Source organism: Ischnura elegans (genome assembly GCF_921293095.1).
Source record: "Ischnura elegans chromosome 13 unlocalized genomic scaffold, ioIscEleg1.1 SUPER_13_unloc_4, whole genome shotgun sequence".
NCBI lineage: Eukaryota > Metazoa > Arthropoda > Insecta > Odonata > Coenagrionidae > Ischnura > Ischnura elegans.
Window position 1 is genome coordinate 5,703,074 of NW_025791660.1, and position 23,217 is coordinate 5,726,290.

At 37.1% G+C, this 23,217-nt stretch overlaps 2 protein-coding genes across 2 annotated transcripts in view; one reads left to right on the forward strand and one right to left on the reverse strand.

Moving 5' to 3' along the window:
• LOC124173173 overlaps positions 1-23,217 on the forward strand; it is a 386,795-nt gene that overhangs the window by 145,977 nt on the left and 217,601 nt on the right. The window lies entirely within an intron of this gene.
• The window catches only part of LOC124173175, a 144,316-nt gene that overhangs the window by 24,471 nt on the left and 96,628 nt on the right, over positions 1-23,217 (reverse strand). The gene's annotated exons all lie outside the window — the stretch shown is intronic.

A 23,217-nucleotide genomic window follows, 5' to 3' on the forward strand; every position in this document is an offset into this window, starting at 1 on the left:
AAATTTCATTCGGGTGAGTTCCTTGAATGATGAGAGATTGGAAATATTGTGATCTCATAGGTGAGCCAAGATAACGTAGCGGCTCGTTTTGGCTGGAATATGTTCATCGAATAAACAGAGATTGTGTCATCAATTGGGAATTTCAACCGAAACTTTAGCGCTCACATCATGAAAAATAGTTTAATAATTGTAATTTAAACAAAATATAGACGCAATCGAGGAGAATCACGACGTTTTTATTCATTAAATATCCGAAATGTTATTTCCGAATTACCAACTTTAGACAGTTGATGTTTGTGAATTTATGTTCTCTCAAAGTACATATTAATTATTTGAGCTATTCCATGGATTGCTATGCTTCTAAAGTTTTTATATATGATATTAAAATTCCGAGGTGAAATGTTTTGCAAAGAGCTTCTAGTTTTGGCCACTAGGAGTCGACAAGACTGAGTTCTGATTGGAGATTGGCCTCGAGAAAATAGAACCTGTTCTAAATTGTAGATTGGCCAAGAAATTGTGCCCAATATTGTGAAACGGAGATTGGGCTAGAAATTGGTGTGTGTCAGTGGGTCCACAATCCAATATCCAATGGATTGGCCAATAAATTGGGAAGTGTCATACGGGCTTTAGCGTTTTTTCTTCGGATTGGTTGTGATCTCTTGCGAGAGTTTTGATATATGGGATCACGAGATGAAGATGAAGGAATCGGAGCTTCCCAATTACCTCAAAGAAGGTGCGGTTTGGCAACGAAAAAATTGATATCCATCTTTTGAGGCTGGTGACGTAATTTTGTCAGCTCGCTGCGCCGCCGCAGAAAAATGTGTTCGCGTTGGATTTTGTCCGCTTTTAGGCAGCAGTGCGCAGGCGATTTTGCATTGGTTGTCGATTATGGGAAGCTTGGGTGTACTTGAGGTAGATATGCAGGAGTAGCTGAAATGAGAGTGATAAATGCTATAAGTTTCATTATTAAATATTAATTTGTATTTTTTTAACTCGAACATCTTCTCAACATAAGACAGATGTTAAACTGTAGCATAGATTACAGTCACTGAGGACCGTGGATTAGCATAGCACGCATCCGTTATCGGTATCGCCAGATAAATGGAGTTTTGAGACTTCCTTGCTAATGCCTACGGTCGTTTTAATGGTAATTTATATAATATAACTGTTTCCTCATGATTGCTCAAGTGGACGCTATCTGGGTAACTTGGCGGCGCACAGCTGTTTTAGCAACGACGATCACAAATAAATTTTTCTGATGCCATTTCACGTTACTCATTTTCACTCTCTCTACGTAATTATCTATTTTTTATGTAGTTAGATATAGGGAATAAAAAGTAGCCATAATAATGCATAGGCAAGTGGTATCACTGATGATATATTATTAACGACTCTATAATCGCCAAATTTAATTTTAACGCAATGAACATCTAGGAAAAACATTTTGAGGAATGATTTGGCGCGAAAACTTAAAAACAACATTCGTAATGCGCGATTATCGAAATCATGAATCGAGCTGTTCCCGGGCCAATTTTTGGGAGCCGACGACTCTCGCATTTCATTTGTTTTCGCAATTCAGAGCTGTCAAGGGCAATATTTGCCGATTGGGCTAGAGCTTCCGTCGCGTCGACGCAAGGCAATGCTGTGAATGTACCCTAGTCACCTGTACAATATACAGTGTACATTAGGCCGGCCCTTATTTTTCTGAATTGCTAAAAGTTATGTTTTCCTGGTCTCAAAATGATCCAAATGAGGTCTATACTCACGTGTTAAAATTTGGTTACTTTAAAATAACGGCAACCCGTGCCCCAAGGGCCCTAAGTACTAAGGACCCTCAATTGAGTTTTTTGGGGTTGAAAAAGTGCTATTCCTATGTAAAACGTAAAAGTAAAGTCCCTCAGGACAGATTTTCTGTTTGTTTTGACCTATCTTTAAGCATTTAGGAGATATCGCCCGTCGTAATGCAATCCCCCCCCCCAGGGCGCCACCCTGCACCGCGGCTTCGCTGAGGTACGTCCCGTACTACTTATAAAAGACTTCCCCTCAACCCCCTCCCCTCTATCGGCAAAGACTTTGCTCCTGATGACAATATTTACATGCTAGTGGTGCAGTATTGAATAGTTTGTTCCTCTTGTGCCATGATTAATGTTGTTAAAGCCTATAATGTCAATTTTAACCCTTCAACGTCGTCCTATGTACTGGGTACCGACCCCTGAAACCTTGATTTTTTGCCGCCATACGGCCGCGAACCATTCCAGCAGGCGTTGTTCCAAAGTGCTCTTCATTTACAAAATATTGTAAGCATGTGACACAATTGTGTCTATGAATTACAAAGGAATGTAGGGAATAAGCAGGGCTTCCAGGGCTCCAACAGTAGGTTGAAATATTCAAGGAAGAAGAAACGAGGCAGTCAGTTCACGAATGTAGATCACTGTGGAGAGATGGTTCTTGTGCATAGTGTGCAAAGGATAGGAAGTGCTAAGTTCTTTAGGATGTAAGGAGAAAAGTGGTGAAATAATTACTTTATCATGAACGTGACGTTCATTTTAAGAACAGGCCAACAAGGAAGGGCATGTAATGAAGACTAAATCCAGGAATTGAACTGGTTGGAAAAGAAAGTGAAGAAATACTCAGCTCAAATTTACATACAGTGAGAGAAGTACTGTGTGTTTTCTCTATCACCTAATAGGTTCGAAATCTGTAAGACTTAGTGCCAGATTAGTGCGAGAAAAACCGTGAGAAATGCGTTTTATCCATGGTATAAAACTAGAGTTCCTGTTATTACGGAAATAAGGCGATTGAAAAGATAGAAAAATGACGCTAAGAATGGATGAACGTGCAACGACGTAAAGAGAGCGCGAACTACAGTGGAGATGTGGAGAAAAGAATCTTTCAAAACAAAACTTGATGATTTGTTTGACATTGCAAGGAGCGGTACCACCGAATTTTTGACGCACGAAGAGGAAAGTTCAGTTAATCTCTCGGATAAATGTGCTTGGGCTGAAGAAATAAAGTTCTTACGCAAACAAAGAGGAGCATGAAATCCAATTGTTGGTGGAATAGGTTTCAATATATTCAAGAAGAAAGGAAAAGATTGTTCTCCGCTCCTTGTGCTGCATTTACTCCCAACAGTGACCCGCAGTTCCTAAAAAGACTTGTTATTTACGAAAGTGTTAACATATGTTGTCATAGCGAAAGCAGCACAAAAGAGGTTCTCAATTCACTTGTGGTACATGGGTGAGGAGCTGGTAGGCCTGTCATTCTTTGACGGATCCATTTCTCATTGTGAAAATAAAAACGTGATATGTACGTATGAGGTCATGTGAAGGAAAATATGATCCACCGAAGAAGGCATTCTATAAACATTAAGACATGACTCAGGTATCTATACCAAATTTTGTCACTACTAATTCGAGAAAGCTTATTTAATACATTGTAAATATGCATTGCATTCTTTTATGTGAACATGCGAGTATGGGATGAACATTCAAGAACGATTTGCAAATTATTCGGGGTGATCAAGTGGGAAACGACTGTGCAGCGAAAGGGGTGAAAATAATTCAAGATTTGAAGGCAGTCACGTTGAAGGAAGAGGGCTTTCAAAATTTATTAATATAAGTGTGAATTTTCATCGTAGCACAACCCTTTACTTGCGCAAAGACACTTTAATTGCCAAATATGGGGTGTCAGTGAAATATTAGAAATACCCTAAAAATGTATTTTATTTCGAATGATATGTACTGAAATTCATGGAAAGAGTGAAAATAAATTGATCTCTTGGATTGGAAGTATTGTTATGGCAATTAAATTCTTTCTAAGGTAAGCACATTTCTTCAGGGGCTTGATCTTGCCAGTGTCGAGTGCCTTTGCCGAGGGAGGGGAGGGGGTTGAGGGAAGTCTTTTGTAAGTGGTGCGGGACGTACCTCAGCGGTGCCGCGGTGCGGGGTGGCGCCCTGGGTGGGGGGGATTGCATTACGACGGGCGATATCTCCTAAATGCTTAGAGATAGGTCGAAACAAACAGAAAATCTTTCCTAAAGGTCAATACTTTTACGTTTTACATAGGAATAGGACTTTTTCAACCCTAAAAAACTCAATTGATGGTTCTTAGTACTTAGGGCCCTTGGGGCACGGGGTGCTGTTATTTTAAAGTAACCAAATTTTAACACGTGAGTATAGACCTCATTTGGATCATTTTGAGACCAGGAAAACATAACTTTTCGCAATTCTGAAAAATAAGGGCCGGCCTAGTGTACATGCATACTAATTATGGAGCTTTAATTAGAGTTTTTCCGCTGTGTTCACCAACATTGCTATAATCAATGCAAGAAATCATTTTAAATATCCAAAATGCTTAATAAATGTAACTAATTCTTTCAGATGAGTAAATTATTGAAATTCAAAAGAAATATTTTAATCAAAAACATTGGTAACTCAATGAATTGACCATGGTATGAGTCTTGGCTTCCGGGCGTTCCTCCGCCTTTAGATGTCCATAAGTGACGACAGTTTCTCCAGCCATCCTACTGGCGTCTTCAGGTCAGAAGTAGCGATGCATAAAATTCGGCCGTCATGGCTGGAGAAACTGTCGTCACTTATGGACATCTAAAGGCGGAGGAACGCCCTTAAGCAAAGACTCATATGAAGAAACGCCGCGGAAACCTCAGATCAAACTCAGAATTGACCATGGATTTGCGCAAATATGGGGTTAGAAGGTCTATTTTAGTGACCTCAAATAACGCATAATCAAATCAAAACACAATGCATAGCTTAGTGACCGGCGCCGCACAGTGGGCTGAAATCGAAAAAAGCTGGCCAAAAATCATATCTTCCATATTTTTATAATTAGCTCGACGAAATTTTTCCTTCTATTCATATTTGGGTTATATAACATGAATATAAAGACATTTTGCCGAAAAATTGATCCTGGGAAATTTTTTAAACAAATTCGCGGAGACGGAAAAAAACCAAAAATCGACTATTTGGACGGCTTCAGTTAAGAGGGAACTTTTAATTGAAATTAATAGTTAGGAATAAAAAAGTAAGTAGTTTAACATGAAATTTAATAATTAAATTTAAAAAATAAAAATTTTCACATAAAATATATAAATTATTTTTTTAAACATTATTAATGATTTAGTCAACTAATTTTGCGTTAACACTTTGAAAGGACACACATAAGAAATCACCTAGCAAAAAATTTATACCATAAACCAAAATGCCACATAAAATTATTTATGAACCATAATATATTAACATAAATATATAAAACATAAGAAAACATTAGGGAAAAATTTACCAGCCCACTACCAGTTTTCATCGGATTCCCAGCCGTCACTGTCCTCATCAGAAGTTGGCTCCTCTAATACAATTAAGTTTCGTATATCGTTTGAAACATTTCTTTTAGCATTTGTACATACATAACTATTGGATATTAGATAATCCGAAGTAAGGAGGAGCCTTCGGAAAAGATCTCCCATTTCTTCTAAGCGCAAAATGTTTCGCGTGTGGTGCGCTCCGAATCTTCTGATATCTTTGTGGAGAGATTCCAAAGCCCTCCTTAGAAAATTGGCCAATTGGAAGCACTGCTACCTTGGCAATCGACGCTCCATGAAACAGCACTTTGTGCACCGTGGGAGGCATGTAGCATCACGGACACATATCCACAAAAAGGGATGCAGTTTCTGAGCAGTACTCGCTGAAATTGGCGTAATCTCTCTCAAGTCCAGATGTCAGAGCTTTTAAAATAAAGACAAACCTTGAAACGAGTTCCTCGCTAATGCCTATTTAAAAGGGAAAAAAAGTCCTCACCAAATCCTTCTTCCAAAAAATTTTAAATATTCATAACAAATTTTGGAATTAATAACTAAAAATCTATATAATATGACTTTTTGGTGGTAAACATACCGGTAATTTTTTATATTAGCTTAGGTTCAGAAAAAAAACGTCGGGCAGTGTTCCCATCATTAGTCGTGCCTTGACCATGCTTTGACAAGGAGTCTCAAGAAGAGATTCATGCATATCTGTTGGGAGCGGTATATCCTTCTCTAAACAACATCGAAATTTTACTACAAACCTGACACTTGTTCTCTTGCATTCTTTCCATATCTGGATATACCCATTGAAAACGTATTTATCCATGACATTCTTCAACATTTCCTTTGTCTTCTCGTCTTTCCCCAATTTTAACTTATCTTAAAGATATTGAAGGGCCAATTCACGTTTTGACGACAGCGAATTTCCACTTTCATTAACAATAACGTCATGTATTTCTTTGCGGGTTACTTTCATGCGCTCCATTTTCTCTCGTCCGAAATATTAACAATCTAAATCACTGCGTAAGGAAAGCGAAATTAGAACATATTTCCCTAAATAATACACACGATCACAGAGATATTTTACTTGGAAAACATACCTTTTTATCGTTCCGAGATATCCTTCACTAGTGGTAGTTCGGCCTCAACGCTGAAATTTCACGATATAGGGAAAAAAATCCTCGTTCTTCGCTTCCATAGCACAAGCACGCACATCCTTTCGCACTCAAGAAGACAAACTAACTAATTTTCTCGGTAAAATCGTGAAAGAGAATAGTTTTCAACCAATTGGAGAGAAGCATTTGTGGAAAACCCCGTGCGAAGGGAAGCGATCCTCAAAAGTGCAATAACCCTTTCATATATCTAGGCAGTAAAGCAATAAGCGGCATTTCTACAAAGGGACAGTTATGAAACGAGTACAGAACTTCTTTAACGCTAGATAAGAATCATAACACGGTGGTTGGGTTTTCGGGTACAATGGGGATTAACGCGGTCGGCAGGGTAGTGCCCGCCGCCACTGCGCGGGCGGCGCTCCACCACACGTGTGCCCTTTCCAGTGTTTGAGCTGATGGGAGTTATAAAAGGTCGAGAAGAGTACGGAAAGCAGAATATGCAAGTGTGTAGTGTTGAGAATTGGGCTTTCCAAGAATTAATATATAATTCTTTGCAGCCGCCCGCTTCCCGGGACAAGAATGTGACTTGCCGGCGCAATCGTTGAGTCCATTATATGACTTATGAAGGAAATCGTAATCTGACCTTGGAAAAATTGGAACAATAAGACTAATATGGCATTCTAAATGTATACAGAGTATATAAGAGTAGACAACTGTAATTTCGCCTCACTTTTGGCGAATTATCGTCGACTACAGCTGAGTCTGAACAAAGGTTAGCATCTAACCACCGAGTCGGGCGGTTGGACATTAATGCACGTAACTTGATGGGAGAGGCGGGGTGGCAAATTGGGGCAGGATTTTTCAATTGATAACTAAAGTTGACACTTCATTTTATAATGTGGTGCTAAACACTTCGTGAAGCAAAGTGAAAAACATCATGTTTTTCTCTACATTATGTTAAAAATACGTGAAAAATAGGACATTTTAATTGTTTAAATAAAACTTATAAATATTAGCGCTAGAATTAAAACTTTCACTACAATGGATTCTAAAAATGTTAATTTCTATTATGCCATGATTTAAATTTAGGCGTTTTTAAACATAACGCAACGGTAGAAAAAAACTTCAGTCAATTTTTTCAAAAAATGGGGAAAAAATTTTGCGATCATTTTTCATCAAATTGACAGATGTCTCCTGCTTTAAAAAAATTAGTTATAAATAAAATTATTTCAGTAATGTGGTCACTGATCATTCTATAATTTGAAAATATATTAGTTTTTTCCAAATTAAAAAGTGAAAAAAAACATTTTTGGCCAGCTTTTTTCGATTTCAGCCCACTGTGCGCCGGGCACATGTTGAGTTTTGACTCAAATTCTATCCTACTCGTAAGATGGAAAAAGTTTTCCTCTCGTAGGCTACATACAGTAGTAGGATCCTACATAGTTCGGCGTTGCGAAAACAAACGATAGACGAAAATTTTAGGCTCCTAAAAATCTGCCTGAGAGCAAAACATCTTATGATTTCGAGCAAAACGCACCATGCCTATGCTTTTTTGTGCAATTTTATTTCTTAAAATATTCTTATTCAAGCTGTTGATATATTCATGTCCAAGATATTACTGTGTTCAATGAGTATTCACGGACTAATTTTTTTCCGCCCATATTCTTCCTTCCCAGGACAAATCCATGAATTAATAGAGCTAAGAGAGCTTCACGAACTTTTCGCTTTTATCTTGTCGCTTCCGTTTACGGTCTCCCATCGCCTAACCATCGTAAAGTGTCAACGTTCGTACCTACGTGAACTATTGTCAGGACATGCATTGACACGGCTAGTTCGGCCAACTATCGTTAGGACGATTGCTCAGACAACCGTAATGTGAACGATGAATTATTGGGACCGCATTACTGAAGAAGCCGTAGAGAACCGTATTCACTCAAATAACATCAATAGAGACCGAGGACTAATTTAGGAACCCAGCAATAAATAGGACGAGAAAGGAGGGAATATTTCCAAAACAGAGACCACGTGAGTGAAGGAGGAGAGTCTTAAAATCGGAACACATTAATATCGGCATCATGAGATCTGAGGTTAATGGGAAAGTCTCTTAACGAAACGCCGACCTAGTCCATGCAGACTCTGACCCGGTTGAAACCCCGAGAAGTTTCCTATCATGTTGTTCACTGGGTAAAGCTCAGAAACTTCTTATGCATTTTTGATGTTATTTGGAATCAACATAGTGTTTTAATGGGTTAACACTAGAACCGCGGACGGGATTTTTTTCCCATCGCCCTTTGCAAATGTTTGCCATTCATGTACTAGTAGTTTGATCCCTTTGAAATTTACTGAATTTTGCTCATTGTTTATGGTATTTCGAATAATCAAATTGAAAATATTGTACGATGTTTGGTTCGCGAGAAAAACGACTATTTATATGGAACCGCGGGATGGGACTTTTTTGTCCCAAAATGGGGAAAAACATACAATTTCAGTTTTTCTTTGTACACTTATTTTGTATTTAGCATAATAACAGTTTATTACGAAGGGGATCGATGCACAGATACCGTTATTCTGCCAGTTAGAAGCGCCGAATAATATGTGCACTGCGCCGGCCGCCTAATCTCTCAGCGCCGGCCGCGTCACCTCTGCCCGGCGCGTCTGCAGGTCTGAGCTTGCAAACAAAACGTCCAAATAAGTTTACTGTATTTCTAGTTATACTTAATAAAACGCTTTAAACATTACCTAAACACGTGTTTTGTTCACACAAACCACAAAAAACCGTCAATTATTCTTAAACACGACAGGATCAACGTATTCTGTCAATGGGACAAAAAAGTTCCATGCCGCGGTTTTGGTGGGGTTGGAAAGCTCAGAGGTTCTAGTGTTAACAAAAAGAAAACATTTTGACGACGATCTATAAAATTCCCCCCTGTTCTACACTGGGCTTGGTGCAAAATGAGAATTTTCCCCCTCTTTAATTATCTTACCACAGAATAAATTCAAAGTAGACGAATGGCAGAAACTAGTGTAGAGTGAACAGATTTATCTTTGTGAAACAAAGACGGTAATTGAATATTAGATTTATTATTTTTTCTGCGCTATAAAATAACTTATTTATATTTTTTCATATGCACCAGTTATTTTTTCTTTATTTTCCCTTTTTTCAGGTTCTTATTACACATTTTTGATGTTATAATCAGTTAACAAAATGAAAAATATTGACGGCGATCGATGAAATTCTCCCTTCATCCAAGGGAGGAACCCAGGATTCCTTTCTGGGGGGTCACAAGCGAGGCCGCATCCAGGATTTTGTTCTGGGAGGGGCACAAGGATATCTCGTAATAAAAGCGAACGCATTAATGATAAAGGGACCGTATTAAAACTCTGGCATATTTTTTAAGGTCTGGGGGGCGCATGTGCCCCCGTGCCCTCCCCCCTGGATCCGCCTATGCCCTTATCTACACTGGCTTTAGTACAAAATTAGAGAATTTTCCGCCTCTTCAGCGATCTCACCAGAGAATGCAATTAAAGAATACATATGTCAAGAGCTAGTGTAAAGTGAACAGATTTACTTTTCTGTTTTAGCGTGAATGAAAGAACGTAAGTGAGTTGTGAACGTGAGAAACAACTCTCCTTCATTAAATAAAACTAAACATTGAGAAATCATAAATTTTAAAATTATTTCTTTGACAAATGAAGTTTTTTCAATAATGAAAAACGTTAAAATTAGTTTTCGTATGAAGATTTTCCCAGATTCTTTTACAAATGTTGGTGGTTGGTGGTTGGTTTACAAATGTTGGGAATTTCTGCTTAGATAACATTTTCCTACTCTACGTTTCACTCCTCCTAATGGGAGCATTTTCAAGAGAATGGGAATGTTTTTATCGGTAGAAATGTAGCACCCGCACGCGACGCTAGGTGCCTACACCCATCACATTTCTCGTTTCTTTGCATTAAACAAATGAGGCTCCGAAAACGCCAAATGGTACTCGGCAGCGGGCGAAGAAGTTAAAAAAGTTTATCACTGCTTTGTGTGATGTTTACTATGTGTAACAACTCCGCGAACACAATTTCTTACTCCCGTTGGTGTGATGTGGTTTTTATTGGGAGATTTTGCTGTATTTACCATCGGATTTTTTTCAGCCTAAATAAAATAATCCTTTTTATTCAAGGATTCAACGACCGTTGATAGGAGAATATCGGCGCATCGCCGTAAAGTACATCTCCCCACAGAGAAGTTTAACCTTTTAAGGACTTTTTCGCGACTTTTTTCGTTGTAATATTTTTTCCTTGAAATTAAATGCCAGCTGCGGCTATTATTGTTTATGTAAAAGCCAAATATTTAATTGAAACTGAATACTCGGATAAGTCTCAAGAATGAGATGCGTTTTGGAAATTCATTAAAAAATATTCCTTCCATGAAGTCTGCGTTGCTTAAATTAATTAAAAGAAAATATCACCCTTACATCTGTAAAATCTATTTTTTCTAAATAATTCAAAACTGGATATTTCATGAATATGTACGTGACTGAAGACATGATCGTAAAGGAATAAAATCACGTCGTGCAAAAGATTCAGATATCTGTGGATGTTTCGCACGATTGCGCATTGCGGGTGACTCGCCTAAAAGTTATCATCGCTGCTAGTCCAGGTATACTTTAAACTAAAAAAATCACGTCTTTTGCCGTTATCACCAGATGGCTCAATTTTCCATCAATTTTATCTCTCTGATCCATTTCAATTTCTTTGCGCGTTCGGTGGGAGACAAGAGTAAGTGGTCACGCACGCAGAATTCCATCTAGAGGAGGCGATGGCGAATTCCCGAGAAAGATCGAAAGCGGTTGGAGTGGGAGATAAAAGGTGGACAGCAGGAGAATACAAATATGATAAGAGATAAACATGATGGAGATACGCAGACCAGCGACCCATTATTGAAATATTGACTCATCTGAAAGGATCTCAGTGTTAACCTTTTAAAAATACTTCTAAGATTATGATTAATTTTTTTTGTGAAATTGAGGTTTATTCCGTTATCCATGTCTGAGACGAATCGAAATACAATCCTAATCAGTACAGTCCTTTTTGAGTTATAAATGGAGCAACTAGCACAATTTTCGACTTTGTTGTAAATTAAAGGAGATGAGAATCCGAGGGATACGTACTGATGCTTTTTTGTTCTAAACGGATTTAGGTACAGAATTTGAAAAGAAAACAAACAAGGCAAACTGGATACTAAAAAGATCATTTTATTTTCCACTCGGTGTCTGCACAAAACGGAGACTCACTTGTATCCCCTGGCCACCGCGCTATTGTATAATCATTCTAAATAATTTCTGCACGTAACTCCGTTTAGAAAAAAAATCACTTGTACACCTTCCCTTCTAACTCATCATATATAAGATTGGAATAATAAATGATGCTGGAATAAAAGGCGAGACCCACCCACACATCTGCAAAACCTATTTTTTTAAGGCGGAAACAGGATTTTCCAACGATATTATTCGCATTGGATTCATTTTGCTATCATTTCAAGTGGTGTGTGACACAGCCGTAGGTGGTCACAAACACAAGATTCGATTTTGAGGAGGCGATAAATCATTTCAGAGAAAGATAAGGGGTTTTCCATTAACTACGTGAGGCGATTTTCTGTATTAGCTGTAAAAAAAGGCGGGACACACCCTTATATCTAAAATATCTACTTTTAAGGCAGATATTTCGTGGATGAGCGCGTCATTCAGGACACGAATGTAAGGCAGTAAATCTACTACATGTGTGGTTATGACCAGATCATTCAAAATGGCAACGACGTTATGCGTTTAATCCATTACGGTATCATAGCATGTTAGGTTGAACACAGGCGTAAGTGGTCACGTACACAATATCCGACTTGCGGAAGGCGAAAGAGAATATCCAAGATGAGCAAGGGATTGCCCATTAATTACGTGAGGTGATTTGGGCAATATTTGATGTGCAAATACTATTTAGTCCATGCTTCATTGCGTTATATTTGTTATCGCCTGTTTAGTCATTTATACTTTAGAATATTTAAGACTAGAAATTAAGATCACTAAGATCTTGTTTCTTTCCGAAAAAAATTGAATGATGCTTGCCGAGACCCCCACCACTCCCCCACGTGACATTTGGCTCGACTCCACCCCCCCCCCCCCCGCTAAACGACTGACGTGATTATCGAAAGTCCCCTTAGCAACAGCCGAATAATTACTCAGACCTGAATATCCATATAAGTGGATGTGCTAAAAACTTTCCTAGGTGCTCCTTTAAGAGTGAAATATAGTAAAATTACTTTTAGTGAGTCTGGAAATCGCTTTAATTCCAATAAATTAATCCCAGCAGACACTTAGTAGTAATTGCTTGGAATGCTTGTCCTCCGTCGGTGTTTGTCTTTTAAGGAACTCCTCCAAATCCCTCAAAAGTGTATATGTTGATCTCATTCACCGCCTTACGGGATAAATGGGAAATGAGAGAAGGAGGACGCAAAGAAAATGAGAGATAAACGCGATAGAGATAAGCAGTTCGGTGGGCCGAATAAAAAAGTTTTTTCCCTTTGCGGGAAAGCTGCAAAATGATATCAGGATCTCGCACTCAAATCTTTTAAAATCGGATTATATCAAAAACTGGCGCCCGAGCTCTAAAGTTTAAAATTTTGTGAAAAATCCGACTAATTTCAGAATCAAACGGTTATGAGGACTAATTTAATCCAAATTTGGGACAGTGGATAATATTGAAGACAAGGATACACGTTTACAGCTTACAATTATGAAAGTTGAAGTTTATTGGACAAAATCTATGGCTCAAACAATTCCCTTGAATAAACAATAAAATTGGAGCAAAGAACACCCGCAAAGCGCAATACATAATTACCTACGTTGAGCATCGTTTCAAGTATTCAAAATTGATGATCAAATGAATTTTATTTCGATTAAATTCCATTTTTTATTGAATAAGTCATCACTTGATATGAATAATCTCACAACATTTAATAATGAGGCCAATTATTTTAAATTGATATCTTTTGTAATAACGAATTACATATACCTGCGGAGCTCTTTTCACCAATAAATTCAGCCAAGGGTGAGAAAGAACAGAACCTGAAAGCCAGACAATTCACTAAAAATAAGTTTCTCTCTCTCTCTCTGCTAGTTTCGTGAAGAAACTAAACAGAAATCATTAGTCAAATGTCTTAAAACACGAATCGTTGTTCGACTGGAAAAGGGATGCCATTGAAATTTGTTTCTCCACTATCGCTCAGGGGATATATGCATCTGTAAAACGATTTATCGTTATGCATTTTTCAACGAGAAAAATTTTAACAAGACAAGTCAAGCAATCTCGATTTTATCTTCGTCCGAATTAAGCGACGGTTTATCGGGTGTCCATTTTCAAGAGCTGGTTTCGTGACGGCCGATATTTTGTGGTCCGGATGGTTAACTAGATAAGGTGATAATTATTTGCTTTTGAATCTAATTTTGTTTTTTTTTCCCGGCGAACAATTGCAGTGAAGTTTTCTCGGGCTCCGCATCGGGTCAGGTCATTTCTCCTTCCAACGTTTCGATTGTCAACTCGCCCATCGCCATCAGGGATTCAAGAGTCCAAAATCCAATGTATTCCTGAATCCCTGATGACGATGGGCGTGTTGTCCATCGAAACGTTGGAAGGAGAAATGGAGGACCTGAACCGGTGCGAAACCCGAGAAAACTTCACTGCTTTGGAATCGTTCCTAGAATTTTACTTCACATTTCCCCACGAAATGACAAAGACAAAACGGATTTATTTTTTAAAATACCCTATGCAATACAAAAGTTTTCATTCAGAGAGAAAAAGACAGCCAATTTTCAGATAGGATGAGAAGAAAACCGTTGAGTTGGAAGAAGTTATATCTTTAGGAGTGAAGTGCTCATCTTCAGTACATATTATTTGAATTGAAAATTATGTGAGTCCTTATTTTGATGTGCCATTGAATGCAGACAAGAAAGGTAACGTGGTCGCCTTAATTGTCACAGGATTGGCTGCGGTTGAAATTTTTGGGAAAATGAATTAAGAGAGAAGCACTCCCAGCAGAGGGTGGTTAGAATAAAAGTGAACAGTAATGAGACCATAAAAGATGCAGAAACAATGTGTCAACGAGTTTGATTTGAATAGTTAAATGATTCGCAGTGGCATTAGGAGAAAAATTGCATCAATCATTTTCCTGTTTATATTTTCGCTGCTTCGCACAATGTTTTTACTTTATAACCGTAGTTGAAGACTGGTCATCACGTTTTATGATGCTGAAAATAACTTTTTAACATCAAGTTGGAGAGGAATTCCAAGTTTGTGAAGGAATGACCGGAAAAATGTCATTTGATCGTAATCAAGCGGTAGTAATAGCTAAAAGAAATTTTTTCGTAGAAATGGTTTGAGTGATTAGGTAGTTTTTTTCAGTAGTTTATAGTGAAACTACAAAAAAGCTATCCTTAATTGTGATCTTAGAATATCACTATTTCTTTACTAATCTAATGTGACTTAATTCCAGCTTACAGGCATGCAAAAAAGCCATTAAATAATCTTAATGGAAACTAAGCGTGGGATTAAACGTAGACCAACGTTCTTCGGAAATATTACCATGAATGCAGGTTTAAGAAATGGAAAAAACTACCCCATGATTTTGTCGATTTTGAAATACACCGAAAATTTTCGAGCGTGAATGTCCGTAAATATTTTACCCATGAGGCGATCAAGCGTGTTTTTTTATTCGAACCATGAATGATGGGAGAATTCTTTTACTGCGTTGCAATTAAAAGAGTGGAGAATACATTCTTCCGCAATCAGATCTTGACTATATTTGAGAAAATTAAAGCACGTATCTCTGACGCAAACAGGATATACTTTTTGAATTTCCTATTTCATTTTTGGACGATATAAAGTCATTCAAGTCATTGAGGAAGTTATATTCTAGCCCATCTTCCAAATTCCCACCGCACTGCAACTATTTCAACTCTCTTGCAAGAGAGTTGAAATAGTTGGCTAAATTGGCTAAACTCAGCGTCCAAAGGTAAATGGAGAAGCGTTGAGGTCGTGAATACGGATATCTCTCCATTCCTGATATCTTATCTCCCCACCACATTCACTCTGCCTTCACCTGTCTTTTTTCACTTACTGGGAATAACTATCAATATCTCTCTTTGCAAAGGCCGCTTTCAGGAAATGATGGAAAAAATATCCTTTGCAAGTTGAAGCACTGACGTATATCACCTTGAAACCGAGTGTCATCTATAGATGGCTACCGACTGCGCTCGGCAGCCTCAACCTTGAAATATCCGTTCTTCGCTTTTCCTTTGCTTAGCGGTCTCGAATCTTCACTAACGTCGGAAGCAGATCTTCAGGCATTTGCATTTTGCGTCAGTTCTGGTTTCAAGCTTTCCTCTGTCACCAAGGATGCCGACACACATAAGATATAGGAGGAGTCCAATCCGGGGGTTTTGCCCAGGGAAATTTTACAAGTGGTGAGTTATAAGTCTTGTAAGCATTTTGGAAGAGTCGTATGATCAACATAAGAATCCTGATAACAAAAATCGACAAGCCTGACACATTTTCTCCTCACACCCGTAACGAACTTTCGAGAGGGCTCGGGCAACTTAAGGTCCCATAGAGTCGGCGCCACTCTCTGTCACCGGCGTCCTCCGAAAGTTCTTACACTTTTTACGAGGTAATTTTCTCTTAATTTTGTTGGTAGTGTTATTAATAATGTTTCTATTTTCTATTCTCAACATTTCTCCACTAATTCATTAATGCTAATCATCCTTTACTAAAAAGGCATTGAAAAAATTTTCTTTCCCTTTCCACTTTCTGTCACCGGCGTCCTCCGAAAGTTCTTACACTTTTTACGAGGTAATTTTCTCTTAATTTTGTTGGTAGTGTTATTAATAATGTTTCTATTTTCTATTCTCAACATTTCTCCACTAATTCATTAATGCTAATCATCCTTTACTAAAAAGGCATTGAAAAAATTATCGATGTTTTTTTGTGTTGCTAGGGACTCTCGGAGGGGATATTTTTGTATTGTTTACGATATTAGTGATTATTAGTTGAAAATACCCCTAAAAATAACTCTTTACCTCGTGAAATTAAACCTCAGGTTACTTTTATTTTAAGAATGAAGTTCTCCACCCATGGCGGCAATCTTTCAGCTGCAGGCGAAAGAAGGTCATCCTCAACATGCTTCGGGAAGACTTTTTGATCGAAAGATTTAATATGGTCTACAGATTTACTTACATGGAGCATATAAAATCGAAAAAAAAATCGTCAGGATTGACATTTTCCCTAGAATGCTTATTTTTCAAGACGGCAAGAAACCTTTCTCATCATTTAATAAATTTCGTGACGACCAACTCATGTCGTACTATCCCTATGATCATAAAACTTTAAAAAGGTTCAAGAGATTAGGGATTCGAGTGACGCATCTACTGCTTTTGAATTCCTATCTCTTGGCACGCAAAAACTAAGCTTAAACTCACTCAGGTTGCCAATAAGTGATGCCCTCGCCAAAGGCCAAGCAAGAAGAAATTAGCCTTAATCACTGGGTCCTTACTTGTTATCAATGAATTCATGTTTTCCGAAGAATTTCTAAATAAGGAATAAGAGAATATCGCAGACAGTACTCAAAGATTTGAAAGGAGACCATTGTCACCAGCTTATGCCCTGAATAACCAGCCACTAATTGGATCTTTGCGTCCAAGATCATCACTGGAGATTCCTCTCCACCGTCATCGTAAAATTGTACAATATTCGCAAATAATTGTATTCATATTTTAAATATATTGGAATTTAAATTGTACTTATTTAAATTTTTTTAATCGTGCAGAATAATTTGGAATCCACAGCTGATAAATATTTTATATAGTTTCACATCTCAATTTCGTGTAGTTAATAATTAAACATACGCATATTGTCAATTATTACCCTATGCTAGTCTTAATCTTGTTTGAGCATTTGCTATTTATATGTAGATGGCTGTTGTCCTAGCACCCCCGTCCACACGCCTTTTTTAGGGGATTATGGGGTAGTTCGTAGATGTAGATTATGGATTAAGAGGGAGGAGAGTTTATTTGTTGACACGTTGCGAAAGTGAGACAATATATTTTTACGTATTACTGCAAAAACCTTGCAGAGAGGTTCCAGGGATGAGAGATTATGCTTGGATGAGATTGGCAGAATGGAAGCGCAGTGGATTAGAATTGCAAGAAGGAAAGAAGTCCAAAATGCACGGAGCTCTATTACTTCGCTGGGACCAATGAGGAAAGCCACGAGGGACATTGTCTAACGGCCACTTTCACCAATGAATTACATTGCCTACGAAATCCACGCGCACGAGCGATTGAGTCGTCTGCTTAACATTTGGGAGAGTTTTTAGGCAGAGATATACACAATTTTGCGACTATGGGACTAATCCAAGACTGACTTGATCTTATAACTATATTAGTGGAGATGAACTCAAACGAATAAAAATCTTCTCTATCAAGCCATTTTCTTGCATGCGAAAAGTAAGAAAACCTGAAGGTTACTGCCAGTCTTTCATGAGTTGGTGACGTCACGAGGGTTCTCGTTCCCCTATGAAAAAATTGTATAAAACCTGTATAAAATTGTATAAAAATTTTGTATACATTCTGTATAGAATTATATACAAGTTGTGTACAGTCTCTATACAGATTGTATAAAATCTCTATACAGATTTTATACAGTCTGTATACGTTATATACAAAAATGAGTATATAGTTTTATACAATTTGTATAAAAATATACATTTTATACAAATTATATACAGGCTGTATAAGAATTGTATATGGGCTGTATACAATTGTATACGGGCTGAATAAGAATTGCATACGGATTGTATGAAAGAAGACCTACCCTATGAAAAAATTGTATAAAACCTGTATAAAATTGTATAAAATCTCTATACAGATGTTATACAGTCTGTATACAAGTTATATACAAAAATGAGTGTACATATACAATTTGTATAAAAATATGCATTTTTACACAAATTACATACACGCTGTATTAGAGTTGTACATGGGCTGTATAAGAATTAAACATGGGCAGCATAAGAATTGTACATGGGCTGTATACGGGCTGAATAAGAATTGCATACAAACTGTATGAAAGAAGACCTAGGAATGCCTCATCCAAAATAGGTGGAGTAATACTACCCATTTTCTTCCTCATTTCATCTCAGGTCATAAAGAAACACTCATAAAAATTATTCCAACAGACCATTTCCCTTACCACACTTCCTCTAGGAACCCACATGCATACAAAGGCATAAATAAAAATGGAGTGAATGCTGTCCAAAATATAACATTATAATCCTTTAAACATTGTTAAACTGAAAACTAACCAACCATTCAATACCAGATTTTTAAATGATAAATAGGGGATTCTCAAGTTAAACAGTGGAAATTAAGAATAGCATGTAATTAATTCGAAGTAAAACATCACTTACTCATAAAAAAATAAACGTCTACAAGGTACTTCCCACACAGCACACGGACACCTTTAAGACACGTTTAGGTTAGGACTGAATTTCGTTCGATAATAGTATCTAAATAATAGGTCCAGACAAGAATTTAAATAAATTAGGCTTCAATTCCATACACAACATTTATTGGGCTTCTTTGGTGAAATAATACAACACAAGAAACTACATAAGTATTATGTACTTAATTTTCTTCTCCCCCTGCAACCGTGTTGTTGCTGTCACTTGGCGTGCCTTAGTGAGTTTCTAATAGCCACCTCCACATCTTTTTCAGGGACTGACATGCTCTCCTGCACTGCTACTGTAGTGCTGAAGTATAAAAATTTCATTGTAGCAAGAAATTGTCTCTTGTAGGTAACAAGCAGATTACATAAGACAGGAAACTACAGTCTTATTAGTCTCGTGTTTAACATTCTTAAAGTTTCAAAATTAGGAAACCTGTCCATTTTAGGCCGTAAACATTTTAGAAACTTTTCTTTGGATTTTTCTTCTTCTTAAAAAAGAAAAGATTTTAAGTAAAAATATTAATACATTATATATTTATAAATGAAAGTTATAAAATATACTAGTAATACATATATTATAATTAAGAACATTTTTCCTAGAGCAATTGTTGCACGACAGATCCGAACGACAGAATACAACGAACACAAAACTAAAATGCAAGAATTTCCAAATGAATTGCTGCTACAATATTTTAAAACACCACTTTGTCCTGTACATCAACATCATGAAGCCACTTTTAACTAGAAATTACGTCCAAAGAATTTCAGGGAGAAAGGGTACATACCTTAATGTTTTACGTAGGGGTGAAATTGTCTCTTCTTATCGCCAAAATACACTTCTTCAATCCATGAAGATCTATAGGAAAGGTAAAAACTTGAACTTTGGGTCTAGTCCTGAAGGGGTTTCCTTCGCATACCGGCACCACACACGAGAAAGGCATATTTAACAAAAATGCCTCACAAACAAGTTTCTGAAGCCCACCGAATGAAATTAAAGAATAACGGAAACTTCACTATTCACAAAAACTCTAATTTTCACCAACTTAACCACAAAAATCTAAGGAATGTGGTGAAACAACGTAAGCCACGTAATCTCCAACGGCGATCCTGGACGATCCTTCCGCGGGCTCTCTTTCTCGGTGGCTATGGCCCCATCCGCAAAAGAAAATAGTCCCACACCGGATATGAATTTTTTTATCCAGAGTATCCAGAAACGAAATGACTACTGTGTCATATATTAAATCACGAGTTTTTAGGAAATTTGGGCGTATGTGATACAACTTTATCGCTGCATATGAATTTGTCAGTGTACTGTTTAAAACCTTCGTACCGCTTCATACAAACGGGACACGGGGACACTATGGAGATATGGACGCCCGCTGGTGACATTGAATCTTCCAAGTGACATTGAATGACTAGCGTTGATGGATCTCCAAGACTCTTGTTTAAAACGCGATTCATGATCTTTAGAAGCAATTGAACTCTTGAATGTGGAACATTATTTTTGTCCCCTACTAAGTTCATTTTTGGACTTTGATATTTTTAAGTAATATTAAAAAAAGACCTCAGTAGACCTTGCCACGCACGGACTCGAATGATATATCTATAATAGATAAGAATTTTCTATATTATCCGTAATAAAAGGTGCAATCCACTTTTATATCAGTGAAATCTCTCCTTTAAGTCAGACACAGTACCTTTCATGGATGGATATATATGATTGAGATCACGATTGTTAGGAAACAAAGCTACGATTTATGCTGTTACAACGATGTTATGTGTTGCAGGGGCGCAGCTAAGAATTAAGGCTAGGGGGGGTATTTATACACAACTAATACTTAGGGGTGTGGGGTATACCCACCCACATACCCACCAGGGTAAGCAGGAGTTGTGTGGGCACTCCAGAAAATTTTAAGAATAATGGTTCAAAATTGCGAGTTTTACGGCTTTCTGAGGGATTTTTGATTAACCCTAACAATATTCTATAATTAATACCGATCCATTTAAGTAAAATGGATTAAACTTACAAATTTCTCTGAGCTCTGGGAGGGGGGTTATCCCCAGAACCCCCCCTCGCTGCGCCACTGCGAATAACGATCATAAAACTCCCCTGTTACCGTTTTTACTTTTTCCACGTATTCGATGTAGATTATTCCATATGCATCCAAAACATCGTTGACATGACCTGACCGGCCCATATCACACTCTTCGCCTGCTTTGGAGCCTTAATTTAAAAAATCCCTTTTTTCACCCGTTACTTTATCTATGTAGTATAGTGATGAATCCATACTTCATCGAAGGTAATGTTTCAACGCGGAAAATCTCCAGGACTGCGAAGTAAAAGCGCCAAAACAACCTTTGAGTTGACCACGCGATTGTCTTTACTATATTTGTGAGCAAACGTGGCAGTGATCTTACCGATATTTTTTTTCTCGCCCAAGTTTTCGTACAAATTAAAGCAATTGTGCATTGCGATGTGCCTATGGCCGCTAACTAGGTATAAATTCACGTCCAAAGTTGAGAAAACGCAACGTTATTAATAAATGCAAAAAAGTGTTTCAATTGAATTTTATTTATATAGAACTCACTATTTTCGATAAATATAAGGTAGAACTGATTTAGAAAGATATTAATGACATTTCATAAGTATTTCCATATTTTTTAAAAAACACTCAAAATGTGTCTATTAATATGTCACCTGATACGTAAGATAAATATGTTTTCCTAAGAGTAGCTATTTCCTTCATCAAGTTTTCTATTCGTCCATATACCTAAACGTCAAAATTTCAATTAATAGATGTTACAGCTTATACTTCGGAAAGTCATCATTAAGCGAAAATCGGATCTGGAAAATTATGTTGCGTTTTCGCAACCTTGGCCCTATTCGGTATATATAGACAGTCGTGCAACCCGCATTACCTTCTATTGCCGTCTCGTAGAAATATGCAGTTTTTTCTGTCAAAGTATGATTACGCAGGATCATCTTCGCCTTTTTTATGCCACGTATTTGGCATAAATCGTAATATTTGATAACTAAAATTCTTAGATGTTATTTTTCCAGTAAGATGTTGCATTATTTAATCTATCCAAAATATAAAATATACGCATTACGGTTTGAAAGAAATTAAGTCATAACGAATATTTGCTCAGAAAAACATGTTATTTGCTCAGAAGAACATTTATTTCGCATGTTTAATTGACATTAATTTTATCGATGCAGATCGAATAACAAAAATTAATGTCTATTTATGAAATACATTAATGCATATTGGTGCAATGGAACACAAAATTCGTACACTCATATAAATTTTGAAAATGAGGTTGGTGACGTAAATATAGACGGAGCCTTTGAAATACAGGACGAGACATCTGGTGTAGTGCATCATGGCGGTTCTCTTTCGAAACACCCAATAAAAGGTATCAGTACTTTTTATTTAATTCATATTCAAAAAGCGGAGTTGCGTCCTAAGTAGAGGAAGACCTAAAATGTTGCATTAATATTTTCTCCTAATTCTTTCGGTGGTATTTGTGGAAAAAATAAAAAAAGAATTGAGCTGATACTCTTCTATTTAAAATTTTCACGTGGTCTTTTAATGATTTTGTATGAGAAAAATTACGTATTTCTCAAATAAATATTCTATTGACGACAATAGGCATATTTTGCGTCTGTCAATAATAGATACCAGAAAAGTTCCATTTTTTTAATGTTTTAGGTTATCACTGACTTCCAAAACAAGATATTGGTCGAAAGAAGACGATAAGGCGTGGATTGTGTTAGGAAATCATTGAGCCAAAGCATATTTATATTATTGAAAAAATGAAGTTTTCAAACAATTCCTCTCTGGACGACAATGAGAGATTTGTTAATTATTGCCTATATTTGACGACTTGAATTATAAATTTTTAATATTCGGAATACTTGCGCATTATTTGTTTATTGATGAGCAAATGATACCTCACTTCGCCTCAGTGCAAAAATGTTCTTTAAAAACAAGACGTTTGGATTTGGCTTTAAACTTAGGTGATTATGTTCTTCAGACGACTTAAGGATTCAACCAGGCGATGGTAAACGACTTTGATCGAAAGTTAGGCTAGGAAGCAAGTGTTATTCTGGAATTTCTTAGGGTTATCCCTGAACCCTCTAATAATCGTATGTTTTTCAATCACTTCTTTATATCGTGCATACTATTTATTGTTTTGAAAGAAAAAGAATTTTTGACACTGGCACCATGCGTGAAAATAGATAGGGTGAGT